General features: G+C 39.2%; 1 long non-coding RNA gene across 1 annotated transcript in view; it reads right to left on the bottom strand.

Moving 5' to 3' along the window:
* The window catches only part of LOC115941124 (uncharacterized), an 81357-nt gene that overhangs the window by 56706 nt on the left and 12230 nt on the right, over positions 1 to 12421 (bottom strand). The window contains exon 2 of the long non-coding RNA XR_014142874.1: positions 10970 to 11026. This is a non-coding gene — a long non-coding RNA (uncharacterized LOC115941124). The remainder of the gene's footprint in view (positions 1 to 10969; positions 11027 to 12421) is intronic.

Below are 12421 nucleotides of genomic sequence, written 5' to 3'. Positions count from 1 at the left end.
ACTTTCATACAACACCCAGTGCTAATCACAGCAAGTGCCCTCCTTAATCCCCATCACCTATTTTATCCATCCCCCCATCCACCTCCCCTCTGGTAACTATCAGTTTGTTCTTTATAGCTAAGAGTCTGTTTCTTGGTTTGACTCCCTCTTTTTTTTTTTTTTTTACCCCTTTGCTCATTTGTTTTGTTTCTTAAATTCCACATGAGTGAAATATGGTATTTGTCCCTCTCTGACTTATTATTACATAGCATAATACATTCTAGCTCTATCCATGTTGTTGCAAATGGCCAGATTTCATCTTTTTTTGTGGCTGAATAATGTTCCACTCTCTCTCTCTCTCTATGTGTGTGTATACACACACACACACACACACACCACAACTTCTTTTCTTCTTTATCCATTCATCAATCAATGGACACTTGGGCTGCTGCCATATCTTGGCTATTGTAGACAGTGCTGCTATAGACATTGGGATACATGTATCCCTTTGAATTAGTATTTTAGTATTCTTTTTTTTAAAACAGAATTTATTTATTTTAAGATTTTATTTATTTATTTGACAGAGAGAGAGACAGCGAGAAAGGGAACACAAGCAGGGGGAGTGGGAGAGGGAGAAGCAGGCTTCCCGCGAAGCAGGGAGCCCGATGCGGGGCTCGATCCCGGGACTCCAGGATCATGACCTGAGCCAAAGGCAGACGCTTAACGACTGAGCCACCCAGGCGCCCCAGTATTTTTGTATTCTTTGGGTAATACCTAGTAGTGCAATTGCCTGGTTCTAAGGTAGTTCTATTTTAACTTTTTGAGGAACCTCCATGCTGTTTTCCAGAGTGGCTGCACCAGTTTGCATTCCCACCAGCAGTGCAAGAGGCTTCCCCTTTCCACATCCTTGCCAGCACCTGTTGTTTCTTGTATTGTTGATTATAGCCACTCTGATAAGTATAAGGTGATACCTCATTGTAGTTTTGATTCGTATTTCCCTGATTATCAGGGATTTTGAGTATCTTTTCATGTGTCTGTTGGCCATTTGTGTGTCTTCTTTGGAAAAATGTCTATTCATGTGTTTGGCCCATTTTTAAATTGGATTGGTTTTGGGGTGTTGAGATTTATTAGTTCTTTATATATTTTGGATACTAACGCTTTATTATTATATGTCTTTTGCAAATATCTTCTCCCAACACCATTTGTTGAAGAGACTGTCTTTTTCCTATTGTATTTCTTTCCTGCTTTGTGGAAGATTAATTGACTATATAGTTGTGGGTTCATTTCTGGGTTTTCTGTTCTGTTCCATTGATCTATGTGTCTGTGTTTGCACCAATACCATACTGTCTTGATCAGTACCGCTTTGTAATACAACTTGAAGTCCAGAATTGTGATGCCTTCAGGTTTGCTTTTCTTTTAGAAACCTATATATTTACCATGAATATCATTCATTCCCATGAAACTCCAAGTGCTGCAACACAAGTAATAGATTGATGTTAATTCCATTATAAAATATAATTTCACAATATAAAAATTTTGTGAGTCATTAAAAAAGATACTGTTAGTGGACAAAATTTGTATGGTTTTGAATTACTTATCAACAGTAACCATTTGTCAATTTTTTTTTTTTAAGTAGGCTCCGCGCATAACATGGGCCTTGAACTCAGGACCATGAAATCAAGAGTTGCATGCTCTGCTGACTGAGCCAGCCAGGCACCCCACCATTTGCCAACTGCTAAATGATCCAACTGGCAAAGGGAGAGGGAGAAGCAGACTTCCAACTGAGCAGGGAGCCCGACGTGGGGCTTGATCCCAGGACCTGGAGATCATGACCTGAGCCGAAGGCAGATGCTTAACCATCTGAGCCACCCAGGCACCCCGAGAACAAATTATTCTTACTTAGAGTGTTTTGGTACTTAAAAAAAAAGAATGCTTGGGTACTTCTATCTGGATGTGGGTATATATGACCTCACCTCACAGAAAAAAATCAGGTAAGAACTTAGATATTCAAAGCCACTTAGTAGGGACTAGAAATCTTCAGCTTTTTATCAGTAGTTTTACCTTTACACTGATACATAAAGATATCAAAGAGTTATTAATTGAAATCATATACAGTATGGAAAATGGATATGTAAATATGCATAGAAAAAAATTGGAAGGCTAGAGAGTATCAGGGGAGTGAGAATAGAAGGAAAAACAAATTAAACTTAGCAATCAATGACCTTATTGGTAAAAACTTTTACCATAGTATGTGTTCTATTTATTTATTTATTTATTTATTTATTTATTTATTTGAGAGAGAGAGCACAAGGAGGGGGAGTGGCAGAGGGAGAGGCAGACTCCCTGCTGAGCAGGGAGCCTGATTGTGGGGCTCAATCCTAAGACCCCGGGATCATGACCTGAGCCGAAGGCAGATGCTTAACCAACTGAGCCACCCAGGTGCCCAGCATGTGTTATTTCAAACAAACATAAAAAAGACAAATGCTGTCATTTTTGTTTTCTTTGTGTTTAATGGCTTATGATAAATTTCTAGGAGTGGGATGACTAGTCTAAAATACCTAAATATTTCTTCAGTGCCAAATCTTTTGCCAAACTGGAAAGTATACTTTGAATGTTGCAGATGTAACACATCTTCAAGTATTTATTATTTTAGCATCCCGTCTGGAATTTTGATAAATATTCCTCCTATAAAAAGGTGGCAAGGGGCGCCTGGGTGGCTCAGTTGGTTAAGCGACTGCCTTCAGCTCAGGTCATGATCCCAGGGTCCTGGGATCGAGTCTCGCATCGGGCTCCCTGCTCTGCAGGGAGCCTGCTTCTCCCTCTCCCACTCCCCCTGCTTGTGTTCCCTCTCTCACTGTGTCTCTCTCTGTCAAATAAATAAATAAAATCTTAAAAAAAAAAAAAAGGTGGCAAGGCCTTTTCCCACAATATAGCTCATCTGCCCTGTTTTCAGCCACCTGTCTTCTAAAGCAGGTAAAACTCAGACATATTGGAAAGTAAATAAAATAGAGAAATAAACTGATGTATTAGTTTTTAAAAAGCTTCCCTAAAACCAGGACAAACCAATCTAATATTTTAAGATTAAAAAAAAGAAACTTGCAGAATTGGTTGCATAGCAGTATATAATACTAAGAAAAATCTTAGCAAAAAGATACGTATTTACAAAGGAAAATGTTATGACCCTGAGAATGTTCTTTGTACTCCCAAGGAATTGAAAGAATTTTGAGACTGGTAAAGGATTTTGATAATAGAGCAATCCTGAAATATGTGAAGCAGACAGCTCATTAGTTAAAGAACAAATACTAATCATAAGTAAATAAATTACTTGTTGGGGCACCTGGGTGGCTCAATCGGTTAAGCGGCTGCCTTCGGCTCAGGTCAGATGCCGGGGTCCTGGGATTGAGCCCCGCTTCGGGCTCCCTGCTCAGTGGGGAGTGTGCTTCTCTGTCTCCGAGCTTGTGCTATCTCAAATAAATAAAGCCTTAAAAAAAACCCAAAAAACTTGCAATCACTGGTGTTTATATGGTAGATGAAATACAGGCATAGTTAAGATTTTGAGGAGTCTAGGGAAGGAAAAGGACATAGGACAGTATTTCTCAAACTTTTTGGTCTCAGAACTGTTTGTACTTTTAAAACTTGAAGACCTTTTTTTTTTAAAGATTTTTTTTTTAATTTATTTATTTGACAGAGAGAGACACAGCGAGAGAGGGAACACAAGCAGGGGGAGTGGGAGAGGGAGAAGTAGGCTTCCTGTTGAGCAGGGAGCCGGATGCGGGGCTCGATCCTAGGACCCTGAGACCACGACCCGCTCTGAAGGCAGACGCTTAATGACTGAGCCACCCAGGCGCCCCGACCCTAAAGAGCTTTTGTTTATGAGTATTATATTTATCAATATTAACACATTAAATTAAAATTTAGTATTTTTATACTTTTAACTTAACAATAATAATAAACCCATTACATGCTGTATTAGATTCCTAGGGCTGCTGGTAAAAAAGCACCACAAACTGGTGACTTTAAACAAAAGGAATTCTCTCACAGTTCTGGAGGCTAGAAGTCCAAAATTAAGGTGTCTACAAGGCCGTGTCCCTTCTGAAGTCTCTAGGGAAGGAGCTATTCCACGCCCCTCTCCTGGTGGAAGGAGAATCCTTGCTGCCCCTTGGCTTGTGAAAGCATCTCTGCTTCCTTCATGTGGCATTCTCATTTCTGTATCTGCATCCAAATTTCCTTCTTCTTATAAGGATACCAGTTAATGGAAATGGGCCCACTCTATTCCAGTATGATCTCATTCTACCTTGCTTACCCACAAATGTTAATGCAAATAACACTTTTTTAATGAAAAATAACTTTTCAATACAAAATTTTTTTTTTTTTAGTGAATAGTGCATTATTTTAGTTTTGTAAATCATTTCACTATCTAGCTTAATAGAAGACAGCTGGGGGCGCCTGGGTGGCTCAGTCTTTGATCCCAGGGTACTGGGATCGAGCCCCGCATCGGGCTCCCTGCTCGGCAGGAAGCCTGCTTCTCCCTCTCCCACTCCCTCTGCTTGTGTTCCTGCTCTCGCTATCTCTCTCTCTGTCAAATAAATAAATAAAATCTTAAAAAAAAAAAAAAAAGAAGACAGCTGGACACTCTGTCTCCAAATCCTCTTGGTAAGCAAGGCACTGAAGCTCTTGCCTCCTGTAACTTCTATTCTCATGCAACTCAATTTTGCCGCTCATCTAGTCAAAGGAGGAGCGGTAGGAAAGAAATCCCTCTCAGGGACAGGTTCAGAAGGCAGCAATTGAGACATTTCCTCTAAAGTCTGAAGTTCTGGCTGCAGAAGTATTGTTGGTTTGTGCCTCTAAAGATGCTTTCTAGGGCGCCTGGGTGGCTCAGTTGGTTAAGCAACTGCCTTCGGCTCAGCTCATGATCCTGGAGTCCCTGGATCAAGTTCCGAATCGGGCTCCCTGCTTGGCAGGGAGTCTGCTTCTCCCTCTGACCCTAACCCCTCTCATGTGCTCTCTCTCATTCTCTCTCTCTAAAATAAATAAATAAAATCTTAAAAAAAAAAATAAAGATGCTTTCTAGTTTTCTGGCTAGGAAGCTCATGTTTCCAATTCCTGAAAGAGAGTCAATTCAGTGCAAAGTCTGCAGGGATAAGCAAGGCTCCACATAGCAGTGTGGCCCCAGCTTAGATGCACATTTTTACTTTTACAGATGACCTACGCCAGACTGGTGGCCTGGTCATGTCCTTGCTTCTTGCCCTGAGAAATCCTTCAAGAAGAGGGGGCACGCTTTTGTGCAGTTGCTGTTCCTGCGAGGCCTGTCCTTTTGCTCCCTGTTTGAGTCCTCTTCACGCCTCCAGGCTCAACACCCCAAGAAGAACTTCTGTCACCCCATGTCTCCCATTCTCCCTCCGAAATTGGTGAGCAAGTTGAGGTCTGAAGGGTCAAGGACTCCCCTGTTTTGGCTGATAAACATAGTGGTCTTGCAGGTTACCTTGGCAACGTGTACATTGCTTGTATGGCTGTTATTGTAGTCAGTACAATGGGGGAGAGGGCTGGAAGTTGAGTTAATCACCAATGACCAATGGCTTAATCAATTATGCCTAAGTAATGAAACCTCCAGAGAAACTCCCAAGTGGTGGGATTCAGAGAGCTTCTACAAATACACTGAGGTGCTGGCATGGTGACATGCCCAGAGGGGGCATGGAAGCTCTGAGTACCTCCTCCCCCATACTTTATCCTGTGCATTTTTTTCATCTGACTGTTCCTGAGTTGTATTTGTATCCTTTATAACAAACTAGTAAGCATAAATAGTTTCTCTGAGTTCTGTGAACCATTCTAGCAACTTCTCAAACCTAAGGAGGGGGTGTGGTGACTGATTTGTAGTTGGATGGGCAAAAGTGTGGATGGCCTGGGTACCCTACTTGTGGCTGATGTCTGAAGTGAGGGCAGATTTGTGGGAATGAGTCCTTTAACTTGTGACGTTGGACACTAACTCTGGGTAGTTAGTGTCAGAACTGAATTGATTTGTAGGACAATTAGAGAACTAATGGATTGTTGGTGGCTAGTGTCAGAAAACACTCTAGACCTGTCATCAAAAGCTGTTCCAAGGGCGCCTGAGTGGCTCAGATGGTTGGGCATCTGCCTTCGGCTCAGGTCATGATCCCAGGGTCCTGGGATCGAGTCCCACATCGGGCTCCCTGCTGGGCAGGGAGCCTGCTTCTCCCTCTCCTTCTGCTGCTCCCCCTGCTTGTGCTCTTTCACTCTCTCTCTCAAATAAATAAAATCTTAAAAAAAAAAAAGTCTGTTCCGGGGCACCTGGGTGGCTGAGTTGGTTAATCGACTGCCTTCCAGCTCAGTTCATGATCCTGGAGTCCCGGGATCGAGTGCTGCATCGGGCTCCCTGCTCAGCAGGGAGTCTGCTTCTCCCTCTGATCCTCCTCCCTCTCATGCTCTCTCCCTCAAATAAATAAAATCTTAAAAAAATTAAAAAAAAATCTGTTCCAAATACTCATCTATTAATGCTGACCTGTAATGAGATTTTATATATTTCAACTTTGAAAATATCTTTTCATACAGATAGGTACTGCATTATACGCAAAACTTTTAATTAAACATATTCATCACCATTTGGAAAACATTTATGGAATTTTATTAGATCCCTCTCTTGATATTTGCCTTTTAGCAATAGTACAAAGTGATGACGACACCACATATGGTTCTTCTCACAGCGACTCAACTCTGCCTTTGTGGTGCAAAAGCAGCCACAGACAATATGTAAATGAATGAGCATGCTGTATTCCAATAAAAGTTACTTATGGAACTGAAATTCAAACTTCATATAGCTTTTATGTGCCACAAAAAATACGTCCTTCTAACCACTAAAAAATGTAAAAACCATTCTTAGCTTGCACCTGTATAAAAATAGGTGGTGGTCAGGATTTGGCCTATGGGCCATAGTTTGCCAAGTCCTGATCCAGAATATCCATGAACCCTGAATTATTTTCTAAGTAATATATTTTCACTTGTGCTTATTGTCTTAGAATCAAACAGTTAAATAGTAATAAATATGTTTGCTCATATTTAAGGACTATGTAATAATAGTGAAAACATTTTAAGTCAGAAAAAGAAAGCCAATAGTCTTTCTTACCCTTTGTCTTACCAATGTACGACTTGGTAATGTTTTTAGTCATTTGAAAAAATAATATAGCTTAGTTATTCAGAACTTCCAAATATTGACACCCCTCATTAGACAACATCAAAAGATATATTATTGAAATCACTACTGATCTCATCAGTAAAAAGTCTTTAACCATGGGAAGCTGTTGAGCTCATGCTGTAGTTACATGTTTTCCAAATTCCAATTTTCTCTTGATAGCTTGAATTTTATCACTGGCAACAAATATCATCAGTTGTTTCCATTGACATGACAGGTTCACTTCATTCATTTCTAGGAAAATGTCTGCCAAATTATCTAAGCATGAATAAACCTAGTCTGGTGTCAGGTGTTCTTTCAAGTACAAATGGGTTCCATGATAAAAGGAGCTAGTCCACTTACAACTCAATCTCAGTGCTTTTCTTCAAGACAACCATCATACTTTAATATACAGCAGGAATGAGTTATGTATACTTCCTATTTCATCACACAGAATATTAAAAGACTCACATGCTTGGGCGCCTGGGTGGCTCAGTTGGTTAAGCGACTGCCTTCGGCTCAGGTCGTGATCCTGGAGTCCTGGGATCGAGTCCCGCATCGGGCTCCCTGCTCAGCAGGGGGTCTGCTTCTCCCTCTGACCCTCCTCCCTCTCATGCTCTCTGTCTCTCATTCTCTCTGTCTCAAATAAATAAATAAAATCTTTAAAAAAAAAAAAAGACTCACATGCTTAAGCTTTAATTGCATTAATAATTTTTACTGTTCCACCAAGGACATTCTTAGGTGAAACTTGCAATGTTTGTTTTTTTCACTACGAGTATGTGGCAGAAGAATACAATGACTGCTAGTATGGTTTGGTGTCATTGGCTTGATTTGTGCTGAGTGGCCAGATTTATCCACCATCGCTTTTGTGCCATCCATACAGATAGCAACAAGGGAAAAGGCAAATAATATCTTAATATTATTATGAAAATAGTTTTGACCTCGATCTTAAAGATTCTCTAAAAGAGTGTCCAACATTCTAAGGGTTTAGGGAGCACAGTTTGGAAATCTGCTAACCTAAGAAATAGTCTCGGGTATCTCTACCAACAATTAATGTTTAGGCAAAGAAGAATTAAAGAGGTAGACTGAGAAGTGGCTAGAAAGGCAGGAATTAAACAATGAGAATGTGATATCATGGAGGCACGGAGAAAAGGAACAATCAGGAACTCTTGGAAAAACAGAAACTGTACCACAAAAATCAGTAGCTATGTATATATGAATCTCACTCAAAGGTAGTGCGAATTTATTATCTTATACTGATGGAATCTGAAATATGAATCCATTTGATCTTGTTTCTAGGAGATAATGACACTGAAACCATACAGAAGGAAATGCAATCCTAGCACACCATATCGTTCTGCAGTGAAGAATATCTACACACTCATAAAATAAAGCTGTTTATGGATTCTTAAATTTTAGAATGAATCTATGAACGAAGCATAAAGAAGCACATTATGGTTACATAATAGATATAATGATCACTTTTGACAATGTAAATGAAAGGAAGAAATATCGTCCATAATATGTCATACTCTCAAACACTGCCAATGGAAGTGTAAATTAGTATAAAAGTTTGGAAAATGGTTTGGCAATATCTAGAATGAATTAAGACATCATACTCTATTATTCAGAAATTCAAAATGATACAGTACTTATAGTATGATTTCATTTGTATATAGTTTAAAAAAACTAGGCAAATCTATGGGATACATTATTAGGTGATAAACCATAAAGAAAAGTAAGAAAGTGATTTCCTCCTTAAGGGGAGGGGGGAAAGTGTTGTGTATAGGAAGGGACACATGGGGGTTCTAATTTTTTTTTTTAAGATTTATTTATTTGAGAGAGAGAAATAACGTGCTTGTGCACACAAGTGGGGAGAGGGGCAGAGGCAGAAAGAAAGAATCTCATGCAGACAACCCTCAGAGGGCAGAGCCCCATGTGGGGCTTGCTCCCATGACCCCAAGATCACCACCTGAGCCAAAATCAAGAGTTAGACGCCCAACCGACTGAGCCACCCAGGCACCCTTGGGGGTTCTAATTCTTAACTGGGGGTAGCCATTACATGGTTGTTCACTTTACCCATTAACTTGTACATTTGTGGGTTTTTACTTGGGGGGGCACTTTTCTGTGTATGCTTTATTTCACAATAAAGAAGGTTAAGATCTTAATATAAAGAAAACAAAAACTGGAAGATAGAACAAAGGGTTAGGTCATATATTCTCACTCTACAGAGTGAGGATATAAGAGATTCTATCTAAAACTGATAGAATAGGGATGCCTGGGTGACTCAGTCGGTTAAGTGTCTGCCTCTTTTGGCTCAGGTCATGATCCTAGGGTCCTGGGATCGAGTCCCACATCAGGCTCCCTGCTCAGTGGCAGCCTGCTTCTCTCTCTGCCTGCCGCTCCCCCTGCGTGTGCTCTCTCTCTCTGACAAATAAATAAAATCTTTAAAAAATAAAAAAATAAATACAATTGATAGAATAGTGGGATGCCTGGGTGGCTCAGTCAGTTAAATGTCTGCCTTCTGCTCAGGTCATGATCCCGGAGTCCTGGGATCAAGTCCCAAGGCCGGCTCCTTGCTCAACAGGGAGCCTGCTTCTCCCTCTGCTTGCCGCTCCCCCTGCTTGTGTGTGCTCTCTCTCTGATAAATAAATAAAATCTTTTAAAAAAATAAAAAATAAAATTGATAGAATATTCAAGTAAACATTCAAGTATGTTATTTAAAGTAAACAATAGAAAAAAACCCACAAACATCAAAAATAGAAAGGGAACGGAGGATGGGCTCATGTGAGTGTGTTAAATCTTTATGTTTTATAGTGGCAGGTCAAAGATGCTGACTTTAGTGATTAGGACTCAGTAAAGGAGAGCTTTTTTTCCATTAAATACTATAAACAATATTGTACCATTTGGATTTACCATTTACACAGATTAATTGGATTGAAAACAAATTACCACAAGCTACTTTTTAGTATTGCTGAACAAGTTTAAGGAAAAGGAAAAGCAGTATAGTATAGTGGTTAAATGAACTACAGAGAACTACAGAGCAAGATTGGTTGGGTTTAAATTTTTATTCTGGCACTTTCTAACTGTATGATCCTGGACAAACCATTTTTTCCACTTTGTCTCAGTGTTCTCATCTGAAAGTGGAGGAAATAACCATCTCTATTTTACATCGCTGTTTTGAGGATTAAATGAGTTAACATATGCAAAGCACTTAGTGTCTACTATTTATGTGTGTGTGTGTGTATTCTAACTATTAGCTATCATTGAGTACTTAATTTTGATAAATGAAGCTAGAGGAAAAGAAAGATGAAGACTGAAAATCATCCTATGGGTTTATTAATATGTAGGTCATAGGTCATTGGTACTTTTAATGATATGGTTGAGTATGGAGTCAGAAGCTAGACTGAAAACAAAGAAGAAACAGATACATACTTAAGTATTTATAGGAAAATTTTATGATGTCTAGGATTTACTTTAAAATATTCCAGGAAAAAACAATAACGTGTGTGTGTGTGTATGTGTGTGTGTTTGGAAGTTGTAGTAGGCAGAAAATAACAGTTCCCTAAAGATGTAATCTTTTGAACTGGCAAATGTGTTACCTTAAAAGGCAAAAGGGATTTTGTAGATGTGCTTACATTAAGGATCTTGAGATGGGGAGATTATCCTGGATTACAGGTTACAGATGGTTCCAATCTAATGGTATGAGTCCTTCAAAGTGGAAGAGGGAGGCTTAAGAGAGAGGCAAAGGGAGATCTGACTATAGAGGAGGTCAGAGGAATGTGATGTGAGAAGGACTTAACCTACCATTGCTGGCCTTGAAGATGCAGGAAGGGACCACCGGCCAAGGTATGTGGGCAGCCTCTAGAAGTTAGAACAAACAAAAAAAATGGATTCCCTTCCTAGAGGCTACATAAAGGAATGCAGCCCTGACAAACCTTGATTTTAGCCCAATGAAACCCATGTTGGACTTCTAACCTACAGAATTGTAAAATAATAAATTTGTGTTGCTTAAAATCACTAAATTTGTAGGAATTTGTTATGGCAGAAATAGAAAACCAATACAGGGGTGTATATAAATGAAACAGAAATGGCAATGTGGTTAATTGTTAAATTTGGATGATAGGTAAATGAGAATTCATTACAATATTCTCTCTACTTCTGTTTATGTTTGAAAACTAAATGAGAAAATAAAAGAATATATCTTCTCTTCAATGATGAACTTACAGAAATTGATGCATTAAATATAAAATACAAGTTACTGTTCTTCAGTGAATAATGTTACTATTAAATGAATTAGATTCTGGTCTTCACTGATCTACATATCCTTTATCTACAGGCAATTTTTTTTTTTATTTGTCAGAGAGAGAGAGAGCACGTACGCGTGCATCCAAGCAGGGGGAGCGGCAGGCAGAGGGCGAGGGAGAAGCAGGCTCCCTGCTGAGCAAGGAGCCTGATGCAAGAGTCGATCCCAGGACCCTGATTATCATGACCCAAGCGGAAATCAAGAGTTGGACGCTTAACTGACTGAGCCACCCAGGTGCCCCCCACTTTTTTTTTTCTTAACTCCCTCCTCTTCCCAAGGGTAATTACTATCCTGACTTTTAACACTATGATTTTTGTTCTTTTTGAACTTTATGCAAAGTTAGCTTCATATAAATCACAGTGTATTGGTTTATGTCCTCTATCTTTTTTGTCTAACAGTTTAACATTATGTCTATGATAGTCATCATATTGTTGCTTATATCTGTAGTTTCTTCATTTTTCAAAACCATATAGTATTTCATTGTATAACTATGCCACTATTTATATATTCTACTGTTGATGGACACTTAGGTTATTTCCAGTTAAGAGTTATTATAAAGAATGCTGCTATGAACATCTCGCTCATGTCTTTTGGTGCATGTGTGCACACATTATTGTCGGGTATATACATATAACTAGGAATAAATTGGCTGGGTCAGAGATGTTTTCATGTTCAACTATAGTAAATACTGCCAAACAGTTTCCCAAACTGGCTGTACAATTTATATTACAAATGTATAAGAGTTCTCATTAATCCCCATCCTCATCAACAATTTTGGTAGTGTCAGACTTTTTTTTTTTTAAGCCATTCTGATGAGTTTTCTCATTGTGGTTTTAATTTGCATTTCCCTGATTTCTAATGAGGTGGAACATGATTTTCATAAGTTTATTCCTTAAATTTTTAGTCTCTCTGATTTTATACTTAGGGTGTACCACTTGCTGTTAATTCTCCAA

Source organism: Leptonychotes weddellii, chromosome 2 (assembly GCF_054177405.1).
Source record: "Leptonychotes weddellii isolate Sample4059 chromosome 2, ASM5417740v2, whole genome shotgun sequence".
Lineage (NCBI taxonomy): Eukaryota > Metazoa > Chordata > Mammalia > Carnivora > Phocidae > Leptonychotes > Leptonychotes weddellii.
This window is presented reverse-complemented; position numbering and strand designations above follow the sequence as displayed.